Source organism: Gossypium hirsutum, chromosome A02, assembly GCF_007990345.1.
Source record: "Gossypium hirsutum isolate 1008001.06 chromosome A02, Gossypium_hirsutum_v2.1, whole genome shotgun sequence".
In the NCBI taxonomy this organism is placed as follows: domain Eukaryota; kingdom Viridiplantae; phylum Streptophyta; class Magnoliopsida; order Malvales; family Malvaceae; genus Gossypium; species Gossypium hirsutum.
The window spans coordinates 46,345,564-46,359,905 of record NC_053425.1 but is presented as its reverse complement, the minus strand read 5'-3'; the positions used below and the strand labels follow the sequence as shown (position 1 = coordinate 46,359,905).

Below are 14,342 nucleotides of genomic sequence, written 5' to 3'. Positions count from 1 at the left end.
GTGAACAAAACCTTTGGAACTAAGGCTAGATTCGGCCAAGGCTAATAAGTGAGCCATAAATTGGTGATGCTTGGCCAAAAGTGCTGGAATTAATGTGGAGAACTCATTAGCCTTTTTGGGTGTGAACACCGTCCATTGAAGAGCCATCAAATGTGAACAAAGATAACTGAATGGTCCATGGAATGTGAACACAAGTCCAGCCAAGTGTGAAAGCTTTAAAGAACACTCAATGACTACCTTGGTTATTTGGAGAGCCATGGCCGAATAGTCACATGGGGAACACAAATGGGCAGCACACCAACATTACTTCATCCATGCACTATGTGTCCCAAGCTATGCACCTACATGAATTAAAATCAATTCATTAAATCTCATGTGAACACTTTAAATTTGGCACAAATGTGAACAAACATTCCAAGCATTAATTCAGTTAGTACATAATTAAAACATGTAATATAAAAATAACTTAATTACTAATGTGAACTTAATTAATAGCATAGTTAATTTATAATAGCTAATTAATAAACTTATTCAAGTAAAGAGTCAACATTAGTATAATAAGCTATAAATGACTTCATGAGTTACGATTAAGCTCGTGAGCTATATTCGAGCTAAGTCGTAGCTCAGGAGCTGAAGTTGAGCTGAGAACAAGCTCATGAGCTAGAGTTGAGCTGGATGTGAACATGTTGAGCCAGAATTGTGCTTGCTGAGCTGGTTGTGGGCTAGATGAGCTAGGAATAAGTTACGAGGATGACTCAATGAGTTAGTCCAGGAACTCTTGAGTAAGCTGGTGATGGATACAGCCCAAGCTCGATCAACTAGAGCTGAGATTGCATCTTTAAACCTCTTGGCTCAGGCTCGGGTAATCAGTCCTATGGGCAACTTGAGAGGATCTACATTGGCAGCTAGCAACTCTGGAGGTGTGGCCGTATCAATAGTGATATGAGTGAGTCACGTAAGAATAAGACAAAATTCAGGGATTTTTCTGATAATGATATAAATAACCCCTCCCCCCACACACTTAAGATGTACATTGTCCTCAATGTACAAAGATAGATCTACTAAAAAATATAGATATAAGATCATAAGATGGGGAGAGAAGTGAAACTTCCTGAATGTTAAACGGAATCCTTGAATTGGATTCATAGAGAGTAGTCGACTAAGGAAAGTGTGAGATTGGAGGAGGATACTCCGGTGGTGGTAGAGGTTCGTTAGTCCATAAGTCCTGCGCCAAAAGAATATTAGATCTAGTGGTAGCTATGGTCGTGGTCGAGCAGGACATGAAGTCATGGAGAACCTTTTCCAGTAGAGTTGCAAATTCCTAAGTAATAGTGAGCTTTGGAGCTCTACATAACTGTGATAGAATCATTAACTCTTTAGGAAATATAAAGTAGCATGATTACTCATAAAGAAATGGCCGAAAATATAAATTACTTAATATAAATTATAAAACCTAAAGATGAAGTAAAATGGTCTTAAAAATAAAATAAAAAGTAATTTAAAAAGGAAAATAAAGATAAAAGTAAACAAATAAAAAAATAAAGTAAAGTCTTTAAAAATTCTCATCGCCGGATGGTTCACGAGGTGGGGGTGGTGATGAGATGTGGACGTGCTGACAAATCTGATGTAATGTTGCATCAATGTGATCGAAGCACTACAAATATTACTGCTCGAATCGAGTTAGGTGCTCAGAGATGTCAGAGAGTGAAGCAGCTACATGAACTAGGTGATGAATAGGTGGTGGCTGAGAGGGTGGATCCTCGTGAGGTGGTGGTACATCATCAGTAATGTCCTCTGGGTCCTCCTGCTCGGCTGACTGGATGAGGCGGTACTGGGGAGGACCAAATCCAAGTCGTCGCTCGATCATCCTCATAGGAGCATACTCGAGATGCCCTGTGGGGACATCTGACCGATGAGAGTGAGGAAGGATGCTTGCGCAGCCGCATTGAGAAGACTGAAGTACCGCGCTAGGCGAGTCACATAAGGGCCGATGGAAATGACTCCCTTCCTATGCCACTCCGTTTGATGGCGAATGGTGAGGGCAATGAAATAGGTCAGGTCGGATACGTGCCCATGCACCATGCTCTATAAAAAATAGGTGTCATTAGTGTTGATGACGCTGGTGCTCTTTCGCAGTCCTGTCAGGGTGTGGGCTAGGATGGCGTGTAGGTATATTAGGGATGCGGCGGGAACCGATTGCTTGGAGCGACTAGGGTCATAGGTGGCTGAAGCAGGAATGAGGGCCCTCCAGCATTTTGAAATAGAGTAGTTGATGTGGCGGTGGAGGCTGGCAAAGTCGTCGTCATCCATGAATTCCTCCGTGTATAGTCCTAACGCGACTCCGAACTCAGGCACACTCAACTGGCAAACTAAACCACCAAGACAGAATTGGACCGTTCCAGGATCATCGAACTCTGTCATAATGACTTGAAGACGGAAGGTTGAACAGAGTTCGAGTGTAAGCCTGAGGTATGTTGGCTCGACGATTTTGAAGAAAAGCCCCCACTAATCAGTAGTCAGGAGGGCCCAGACAGCGTCAGCAAGTTAGATCTGCTCTAGCACAGCCTAATCAATGCAACGGCCCACACCTAGGGGTCGGGCTCGTAGTATCTAAAATAGTTTCCCTGGGCTCCCAGTAGAAATTGGAGGAATGGGTGTCTGATTTCGGTGGTAGGACCCAAGGAGGATGCTGCTCCTTTTTGCTTCTTTGAGGCGGGGACGGCAGTTTTCTTACCAAATGGATGTGACATGGTATACCTGCAAGAAGAAAAGATTAAATCAACAATAATGCCCACATCTTCAAGTAAAATCTGAGTAATCTAAAAATAATGACTTGTTAGGACACACATTTAAGCATGCTAAAAATGTGGTGATATTGCATATGAATCAACGGGTTAAGTTAAAGAGGGACATAGTGCTAAGGTTAAACCAAGAGAATGTTAAAAGATCAATCAAGTGATAGTGGATAATACTATTAGTAATCCTAATGATGTGGGCAAATCAAACAAGAGTAAAGATCAATGAGAACACAACTATGTAAGTAAATCTTTATCATTAGGGGAAAATGGAAATTGTTAAACATGGATAAGGGTTAATACACATGCAAATTATTAACAATAGAGAGAATAACAAGAATAAGTTAAGAAATCAGCAAAAGAAATAAAAGTAATAGGGTAAAAGGGAAACAAACGACTGATAAACTATGGTGGTGCTTGCCAACGGAGGGGTGTGGCGTTGATGTGCGGGGGCCATAGGCATGGGCAGTAAGGCCTTGTGATTCGCAGTGGAGGCACGCAATGGTGGAAAGTGGGAAAAGAGAGGAGAGAGAAAGGAGAAAATGGAAGAAGAAAGGAGAGTTAGGGGTGGTCAGTTGATGAAGGAAAATGATTGCGGCGGCTAGGGTTAGGGTTTTGAAGAAGAGAATGATGCATAGTGAGGGGTTTATATAGATTTTGGGGCACACGGCCGTGGGACACACCCGTGTGCTCTTATTTCAGCCCGTGTGTTTCGTAATTTTTAAATTTGAGCGCATCTAAAATTCGACCACTCCCGTGTTCATTGGGCGTGTTGGTACACACGACCGTGTCTCACGACCGTGTCCTACTGCGTTCACTTCTCCCACTCCCGTGTATTTGCGCACACGCCCGTGTTTTTACACGTACGCCCGTGTTATTTTGACTGTTTTGACCACGGGTGGTGGGCACGGGTGTGTCGGACGCCCGTGTTAATTTCTCAGTCTCTACCCCGGCTTATAAACACGAGCGTGTCGTACGCTTGTGTTGATTTGGCAGAATTTCCCACGGCCATGTTGCAGGGCCATGGTAATGTGTCGAATCCCGTGTTGGGGAAATATTTTGCTCTATTTTCACACAGCCGTAGTGCACAGTTGTGTCCTCTCCCATGGTATGAGCACGGCCTAAGGCACGCCAGTGTGCTTAGCCGTGTGGATTTGGAAAATCTGTGTTCAAGGATTCAGTTAATGATTTAGATGTTAAAAACTAAAATTTTAAAGAAATCAACAATGTTAGTGCTCGGGTTGCCTCTCGAGAAGCGCTTATTTATAGTCTAAGCTCGACTTACCTCAATTTCATGTGATTACGGTGGATTGAGGAGTTGAAACTCCTCACCTCTGCTATCAATATTATCAAAATAAGGTCTGAGTCGAGTATTATTTACCTTAAAAGTTCCGAATACAGTATGTGTTACCTCAACTGTACCATGTGGGAAGATGTTAATTACCATGAAGGGAGTCGCTCTGCCATTTTGTGCTCTAAAGTAGCAATTCGGGGGTCATTTTCATTTAACAATACTTTATCCCCAACTTTAATTTTCTTTGTTTCATCCCTATGTTTCTTGCGGTGTCGCTTCGATTTTTCGCATGCTTTTGGTTTCTCCTTGACAGGTGTTCGCCATTCATCTAGTTCATCGACCAGAAGTCTTCGTTTTTTATAGATTGGTCCTTTGTTGTTACTTGAACATGGCTCATGAATGCTCTTCGAACGTGTTTCCTGTAAAGAAGGTTGCACCACATGATTAGTATTAGTAGCATGATTTATACAACTACCCTCAATATTTGATGTTTTATTCAAATTACGAGCTTGAAGAGTGATTGTTTCATCACCCACATGAAGTGTGAGTTCACTTGTACCAACATCAATAATGGTTCTAGCAGTTGTTAAAAAGAGTCGTCCTAAAATCAAAGGTATGTTACTATCCTCTTCCATATCTAGAACAACAAAGTCTACTGGGTATATAAATTTATCAATTTTAACAAGATCTTCAATGATACCCCTAGGAAATCTAATGGTTTTATCAGCCAATTGAATGCTCATCCTAGTTTGTTTGGGTTTCCCAAGACCTAGATGTTTAAACATTTTATAAGGCATAACATTAATGCTCACCCCTAAATCAGCCAATGCATTATTCACGTTCAAACTACTAATTAAACAAAGAATCGTAAAACTCCCTGGATCTTTCAACTTGTTGGGTAGCTTATTCTGTAGAATGGCTGAGCAAACTGCATTCAACTCTACATGCGACGCCTCATCCAACTTCCATTTATTTGTTAAAAGCTCTTTTAAAAATTTAACTATGTTTGGCATCTGTGAAAGAGTTTCAATAAATGGTAAGTTAATGTGTAATTTCTTTAATAGTTTAAGGAATTTACCAAATTGTTCGTCTGTGTGGTCTTTCCTTGTAGCACTGAGGTATGGCACACGAGGCTTGTACTCTCTACTTACTGGTTTTAGCTCATTGTGGTCTGTCTCACCTTTATCTTTACTTACCACAATTCCTTGTCTCGATTTTGATTCAGGTTCAACTAACCCTTCCTTATCTCGAATGGTAATCACATTGAGTTGTTCCCTTGGGTTCAATTTAGTATTACTCAGCAAGCTACCTTATGGTCGTTCAGAAATTAGTTTGGCGAGTTGGCCTATCTGGGTTTCGAGCCCTTGAATCGATGCTTGTTGATTCTTAAGTGCTGTCTCGATATTCTAAAAATGAGTTTCTGACACCGAGATAAATTTCGTTAGCATCTCCTCAAGGTTTGATTTTTTTCCTGTTGGTAAGGTGGTTGTTGAAAGCCTGGGGGATGTTGTGCCCTTTGATTTCCTTGGCCACCCCACGAGAAGTTGGGATGGTTCCTCCAACCTGCATTATAATTGTTACTGTATGGATTATTTTGAGGTCTAGAATTATTGTTACTCATATATTGAATTTGTTCCTCCTTGATGCTAGAGTTGAAGGATTGATATTCTGTGTGTACTCCTCCTTCATTTGAATCGCACCTCATCATGGGATGTACCTGAGTCAAACCACACAAACCGTTAATCTTTTTATTTAAAAGTTCTACCTGGTTAGACAACATAGTAACCGCATCGAGGTTAAAAACACCAGCTGCTTTTGTCAGCTTTGTTCTCATGACTTGCCACTGATAGTTATTCAGTGACATCTCTTCAATAAATTTGTAAGCCTCTTTAGGTGTTTTGTTATTCAAAGTTCCACCGGCAACTATATCGATAAGTTGCCTTGTTGAGGGGTTCACACCTTTGTAAAACGTCTGAACCTGTAGCCATAGAGGTAACTCATAGTGAGGGCACCATCTTAATAGATCCTTGTATCCCTCCCATGCATCATAGAGTGTTTCTAGATCCATCTGTACAAAAGAAGAGATATCATTCCTCAACTTAGCCATTTTAGCTGGCAGAAAATATTTAAGTAAAAACTTTTCGGTCATTTGTTCCCAAGTAGTGATTGACCCTTGTGGTAATGAGTTCAACCACTGTTTAGCCTTATTCCTCAATGAAAAGGGAAATAACCAAAGGCGAATGGCATCATCAAAAATGCCATTGATCTTAAGTGTGTCACCAGACTCCAAAAAATTTGCCAAATGAGTATTTGGATCCTCGTCCTGCAAACCATCAAACTGAACAAACTGTTGTATCATTTGAATTGTGTTAGGTTTCAGTTCAAAATTATTTGCAACAATAGCAGGTCTAACTATACTCGATTCGGCTCCTATTAAAGTAGGTTTAGCATAATCATACATAGTACGATGAGCGGGATTCTGATTTATTGGATCTGCAACAACCACAGGAGGAAACTGATTATTCTGATTATCAGCCATCTCCTTGGTTGTATTACGGATATCTTCCTCTTGTCCTTCCTCTATGTTTCTTAGGTTTCGCCTTATTTTTCTTCGGTTTCTGCGAGCTGTGCTTTCAATCTCACTGTCAAAAAGTAATAGTCCTGACGGGTTTCTTCCAGTCATAAACTATAAAAACCTGTCACAAGAAAACAAAAGAAAATTTAGTAAAATTAACAAAACTAAAATAAAATTTAAATTGCAATAAAATAAATGGCTAAAGTAATAAAAATTAAGCATTCCAAATATTTTAGTTCCCTGGAAATAGTGCCAAAAACTTGATGTGATATCTCGTGATAAGTTTTATATTTATGATTGATCGTACTTGAAAACTAACTATTATCACGATGAAGGCAAGCGCACATGTCGAACAGTAGTATAGTTTACAGCAAGACCAGAATGTCGAACCCATAGGAACTAAAAGTACTAGTATTAACTTTCTTTTTATTATCTAGCCTAAAAATAAGGGGATTTGTTTTATCTAAACTAATAAACTAAACTAAGAATGCACAAGAAGAAAATTAGGGAAATACTTTTGGGAAAACTTATTGATTTGGACAATACCCAAGGAAAAATCCACCTAGACTTCGCTTGTTACTTGACTCTGAACCGGACGATTTATTCACTTGACTCGATCCGTAGAAATCCCTAAGTTATATTATTATCTCTCTTGAGACTAACAACGTCTAACCCTAGGTTGATTAATTGAAATCTTTTTCTAATTAAAACCCCTAGTGTTGCATTAACTTGATCTATGAATTCCCTTATTAGGTTTGACCCTAATCCGGTAGATTTATGTCGCCCTATGTCTAGGGGTGCAATCAACTTCGCTTAATTATGCTAAATTTACTCTTAGACAGGGACTTTTTCTCCTCTGAATAAGCACATCAATACTTGAATCAATATCCTGGAATATTAAAGCAAGAATTAAGAACACATAATTAAGAACAAATCAAGTATTTAGCATATAATTCATAAAATAATAACAAGATCCATCTTAGGTTTCATTCCCCTTAGGTATTTATGGGATTTAGTTCATATGTGTAAAAGAAAACATCTCAGAAGAATAATGATAACAAAACATAAAGAAACCCAAAAATCCCGAAGGAAATTGAAGGGAGATCTTCAGTCTTGAAGGAGAATCTGGCTTCTAAGATGGATCAATTGGCTTTCTTCGAGTAATTCCCTGCCTCCTACTCCGTGTGTCTTTTCTAGGTACCTCCTGGGGTGTTTATATAGGCTTTACAATGCTTCAAAACCCTCAATAGTGGCCTTTTCCGAATAGGACTAGACTTGGGCTTGACAGGGACATGCCTGTGTGACATGCCCGTGTGGTGTGGCTTAGGCCGTGTTGCAATCTGTTAAATTGACACGGGCGTGTGAACTACCCGTGTGAGGAAGTCCAGGTCGTGTTGATTTCCCACGTTGACCCATTTTCTCCATTTTTGGCCCGTTTTTTGCTCTTTTTAATCTCCTATGCTCACCTAAGTATAAAACATGAAAATAAAGGATTAGGAGCATCGAATTCCACAAATCTGATGATAATTCATCCAAAAATATGCTAAGCATGGGATAAAAATATGTATAAATTACGACTTATCAACCGTCTCATCTCATTCACAACAAATGGAAAGCCTATTCTGAGCAAAACATCCTTTATTATAATATGCTTGTAGGTTTTGGGTCACTTAATTGGTTAATTATCATTATTACATGCAAAGCATATCATAAACAGTCTTAAAAATGAGTATTAACATGCACAAAGTCCATTTAGCAAAATTCTTAAACCAGGTCCATAGGTATCGATACTGACACTAGGGTATCGATATTTTCTATGTGGTATCAATACCACCTGGAAAAACAATACCAAACTTGCATTTTATTTCTCGACTAAATCGATACTCGAGTATTGATAAATTTACCCCGAGTATCGATACTCGAGGAAAGTTATCAATACTAAATCGATATTCTAACTTCCTACACGTTTCAAAACACATAGGTATCGATTTTACAACTTGATTTTCGATACCTTTGCTCTAGACCTCAAAAATGTAGCATACATATACAATTAATCCATTCCAATTTAGTTTCTAAACATCATACATCATTTACTTCGACAAATAATCATGCAACGATCTAATTAATAGTTCAATATCACAAAACCATGTTTGAGCAAGTAACGTCAATCAATTCTCATGTTTATGAACTCAAGCATACTAATAACATGTAATCCTGATAAACTAAACCAAAAACCAGTAAAATTTCTAGAAGTTAACATGGCTATAAACAAGTCTACCACATTGCCTTTTTCCCCAAAACGTAAATAAATATAAACACCTACAAAATAATGCAAAAGTCTTGCATGGATCACCTCTCAAAACCACACTGCTCACATCAGCACACAACTAATCTACAATGGTTAAATAATGGAGCGGGTGAGCTTAACAAGCCCAGTGGATGCCTAGAACAACTACTATGCAAATAGTTCATCAAGCATTAATGAAACAACCATATAGTATAACCTTAACAGTTCCAAATTTAGTGTCATAATATACTTACTCGTGCATTATTGTTAGTTTTTTTACATGGAGAACATATTTACTTATTACACATATAATCACCTAACATTCAAGCATATATCACAATATTCAAAACATTTTTCTAGATAAATTGCATAATGGGCACATATTCATTGAAACATACATCACGTCACACATATATACATTTTAAGATAATTTGACACTTGAGTTATGAAACATAAAAGCGAGCTCTATCATCACTCATTGGAAACGCAGATTTTCAACACACCAAACATAGACTCATAGAGTTAAACATATCCCAAAAGTGAAGTATAAAGCTGACACTCTTCTTATGTCCCCTTACATGTCCCGTTGAATAGAGCTTAGCTCGTATTCCCTTATCCCTCCAACATGTCCAATGTCCTCAACGCCCAAATTCACTATACATATAGGTGAGTACTCACAATCCTATGGCATGCCAACTATATCCAACGGTTTCAAGATCACAAGGCCAAAATATCTGAAGTCAAACACATATCACTTACCAATTATCCGTGCACAACCACTGCATATTTTCATCTTTAGAAGTCGCTAACATTTAACATACACATAACATGTACATATTTGCACTATCACAATGGTTATCATAACCACATATCACATGTTATAGTATATCATCTCAATTCACATATTCACAAACACATAAGCACTTTGTTCACAAAATAACATAGGTATGAGAAAGCTTACACTCAGGGGTTTAGGCTACTACTAAGTTCCTAAATAATGCATTGAATTAAGTCCACAAGCAATTATTCCAAACATTCACCAATTACGTTTTTGCCGAAAATCTGAAAGCTCAAACTAGCTTTTCCTTGCCTTTATCACTATTTGTAGAAGGTTCTATTGAATCCAAAACTTCAACACAACAAATTCACACAACAATACATCCAAAAATTAGTCAAAGACTCATTATAAGCATACAAATATAAGCTTAAACTAAGTTCTCATGTAAACAAAACCTTTAACATGGTAAACTTTAAATCTGAATATCATAGTCTATACTCAATATTTTTGCCCAAAATCAATTTCGTTCATCTTATAATTTACCTATGACTAATTCTCAACCTTTAAACTACAATAAAATACTCAATTCATAGTATCGACTTTTTCAACATGTTTTATGGCTATTTTCTAAAAAATTATTAAAACTCAAGAAATCTTTAATGAAACATCAAAGTAAGTTTAGAAACATTCTAATCATGTTAAAGCAAGTTGAAAACACTTTGAAACCATGTTTTTATCCATAAACCCAAAACTCACCATTAAAGACTCGATTTTCAACTTTTATTTAAAACATGGATTTCAATGGCTAAAAAATCATTTAAGGGACTAGATATCATTTAAAACTCATAGAAATTTGAATGGCTACCTTCGGTGGAAGAAAAATGAGCTTTAACACAAAAATAAAAAAACTCATGTTCGGAGAAGAAGATGTAGATGATGAAGTTTTTTTGGGTGATTTTCTTAGGAGATGATAGAAATCTAAAGGAATTAGGATTTGGAGTCAAAATTGATTGAAATGACAAGAGAGAATCAAGGGACGACAAACAAAAATTTTGGGAAGGAGTTAACGTGAAAATTTCTAGGTGGGAAAGAAGAAAGAGGTTGGTTTTTAAAATTTGGTTTAATTACTTCATAAAGATTCAAAATTTTGACTCTTTTGCAAATCGGTCCTATTTTCAGAATTAAAGGCATTTAAAACTCATTTTCATAAATTGATTTAATTTTCTAAAAACTATAATTGAAAACATTACCAATATGCCATGTCACAGAATTCTAAACACTCGAAGGCTAAAATTCCTAAAATACCCCCAAAACTCCTAGGCCTTATTTTGGGGTGTTATATATACCTATGTGCCAATATCGATACCTATATACTTGATTGGAAAATTTTGCTAAGTTATTATATGATGCTTAAGGTATGTTTAGCAATACTTAATGGTAATTAGGAGCATGTTTCAGTTAAAACTCGAGCAAATACCAAAATGGATGACGTTTCTTTTACAATGAGCTTTTAATTGTTGTGACTCACATGAGACGGTGGTGTGGCATCCTGATATTCGAGCTCGGCGATCGAGCCAGGTATAGGGTGTTACAAAAAAAGACTAAATTGCACTAACCAAATTGAAGTTTGAATGGTTGGGTCCCTAGTCGTGTGTTCTTCCATGTCTTCCTATGCTTCAAAGCTTTGTAAAATAAAATAAATGTGTTTTGTTTTTAGTTTCCACTACTTTAGTTTTAACTTAGTTTATTGCTTTATGTTTTGTTTTTATTTATTAATTTTTTATGTTATAAAATAATACAAAGAACACAAGAATAATATATGAGAATAAGGGGGATTTCTATTGCATTTCACTTCTTTTTTATCCACATTACAAGTGCTATACTTGTAACACCCCAAACCCGACCCAGACGTTACGACCAAATCCGGCATGTCACATTGAAGTGTTACTATAAAAGTCATGTTTTATCTAAAATCTTTCTTAGTGTTTAAAGAGTATTTTTCTTATAGATTAAAGTGAATGGAAGCTGTGCACCAGGTAGGATGCCGAAAAAGAGGAGGTTAGTCTATTAGACTGCTTAAGTACCAAGCTCTCCACGGATCCACTCCTAGACATGCACACAACCATTGCCACACTTTAACTGAGTGATTGTTCAGGGAAAACCATTTCGTTTAAAACCATTTGGAAAGGTTATTAATTTTGAAAACGTTTTCATTGCGGAAGCCTTGCTTTGTTATCGCTATATTTTGAAATCAAGTAACCTTTTTAAAACGCGCCCTAGAGCTATTCAATTTCAAACAGTTAAAACAATATCATATCTAAGCTAACAAAACATACTAAAAACAATTAAAAATAATTAAAGCGACCTTATTATAAATTAAAACCTGAAAACATAAAGGAAATAATCTAGAATAAAAGTGAAGGCATAAACACTTATTTTAAACAGTCCACATGGCCACTCTAAATCCCTCCAGCTCCAAGTCCACCGATCCAAGGCTCACCTGCAAAGATGGGAAAAATGGGGTGAGTTTGGAAAATTCAGGGTGTAAAGTAAACCCAACTAGAGCCTAAATCAATTTAAGCTCTACTGGGCCTAGGCCCTTTTCAGAAATCAGAGTTAACTGGGCCTTAGCCCATATCAATATTAATCTGGGCCATAGCACCTTATAGTATCAGAGCATATTGGGCCTAGTCCATATCAGTGTCAATCTGTGCCGTAGCCCTATTACAAGTCGAGATATGTTGGGCCTTGCCCATATTAACACAGTTACCCATAACAAAATAGTCTCATATGATTAATACACGATAACCCCATCAAACCCTGCACTTGCCTCCGTCCATCCCTACACTTCTTGTAGGGAATAAATCACCCATGCCATCCCTACACTTATAGTGTTAGCACCGGTTGCGGCACTAATTATAATCCGCAGAAAAGTTCCTTATATCAGAATATATAGCACAGCCACTAGAACGGGTTCTTCCTCCATAACAAAACCCAACCCCATGCAGTATGACATGTATGCAAAATATATATAATTAACAAGGCATGCTTCAGAAAGAAAGTCAGATTATAGCATAAGAACAGTTATTTACCCTCGAGGGGCGTAATCGTAAACTTACCCCTTTAAGGGTATTACGGTAATTCTACCTTACAGAGGTATTTTAATAATTTTATCAGTCTTTTTAGGGTTTCATGCTCATTACAGTTTTTAACGTATTAACATAAATAGTTACCGAAAGTTTTTACCGAATTGGGCCCGTTGGCACATTTAACCCAATTTTGGCCCATTAAGCCCAAATATACCGAAGTGCACGAAATTGTGCACTCTGCAATTTTACCGTTGAAGTTACCAAAATTATCAATACAAACAATCCCACGAGCGCTCGCACGCTCACAAGTTCTCAAAATGCCGGGTTTTCGAGATTTTAGCTTTTCGTCTTTTGCAGAGCTAGTCTACTAGTTGGTTTCGTTTACACACCTGATTTGCGACAACTGCTACCGAAATCTCCCACGATATCCTACAATCGGTCACTAGACATATCAGATCCAAAATATAATGGAAAACATCATAAACTTACTTCCCATAATCGACCATTAATACATATGGCACTTGAGATCCTACTTTTTCCAAAACTAGTGACTAGATCTCGATCTAGTCGTTCCACTTGTCCAAGCCTTTGATCAGCAGCCTCTAGATCACACTAACACCAAAACAAATCAATTGTTACAACCTTTAAAGCCTTAAGCTTCATTCGACAGCCTCCCTATGCCTTTAGGGATTTCGACTTTTCTAAAACCTGAAATAAAGAATAGATCTGAATACTTACCATGAGTTCTTTCAACCAAAACGATTCCACTTCAGTTTCTACTCAGATCTGATGTAGACCCAGCCCTTAAACACATGCAGAAATTGAACCTTAGAGATCTAAAGATTCGGCTATATGTCCCTAAAAACTATGGTGTTTTTGGCTTTTGGAACTGTGAAGAGGAAGATGATTTGGTATGGTGGTTTTTGTAGTGGTACCGCCGACAGGGGTTGAGGTTTAGAGGATGTGAAAATTGACCAAAAGAGATGAAGAAAATAGGAGGATTTTAGCTAGAAGAAATCGGCACAAGAAACAACTTTTGGGATTTTGGCTTTTATGGCAATCGGCTATAGAGGTTTAGAAAAGAATGGGAATGAAAGAGGTGATGAGTAGAATGGTAGGAATGTTTTGGCTAGAGATGAAAAGAAGGAGAAAAAGAAAATAGAAGAAGAGAGGAGAAGAGAAGGTAGAATTCGGCACTCTGGAGATCTAACTTTGCGTTTTTTGGCTTTTTGCGACACTGAGAAGAGAATAGAATGAAAGTGAAGCCTCTAGGTGGCTTACCCTAATTAAGCAAAAAAAAAAGAAAATTAAGCTTGCCCTAATGGCCATTCAGACCCACGGCCCAACCTTCCTAAAGCCCTAACCGAATTTCCACTTAAGCTCTATCACATGCCTGGCATATGTACACAAAAATAAAAGTAACAACACGCTTACCTTGTGACTTGAACTCTGGCTCCCCCCTAAACATCCACACGTCACTCCCCAAACACCTAGGTGGCTCCACATGCCACTTTACCACAGATC

General features: G+C 37.8%; 1 non-coding gene across 1 annotated transcript; it reads left to right on the top strand.

The window, feature by feature from the left end:
- The first annotated feature begins 6,083 nt into the window (after window positions 1–6,083).
- On the top strand, window positions 6,084–6,190 carry LOC121216414 (small nucleolar RNA R71). Its single transcript, XR_005912603.1, has one exon. It is a non-coding gene; the product is annotated as a small nucleolar RNA R71 (small nucleolar RNA).
- The last annotated feature ends 8,152 nt before the right edge of the window (window positions 6,191–14,342 follow it).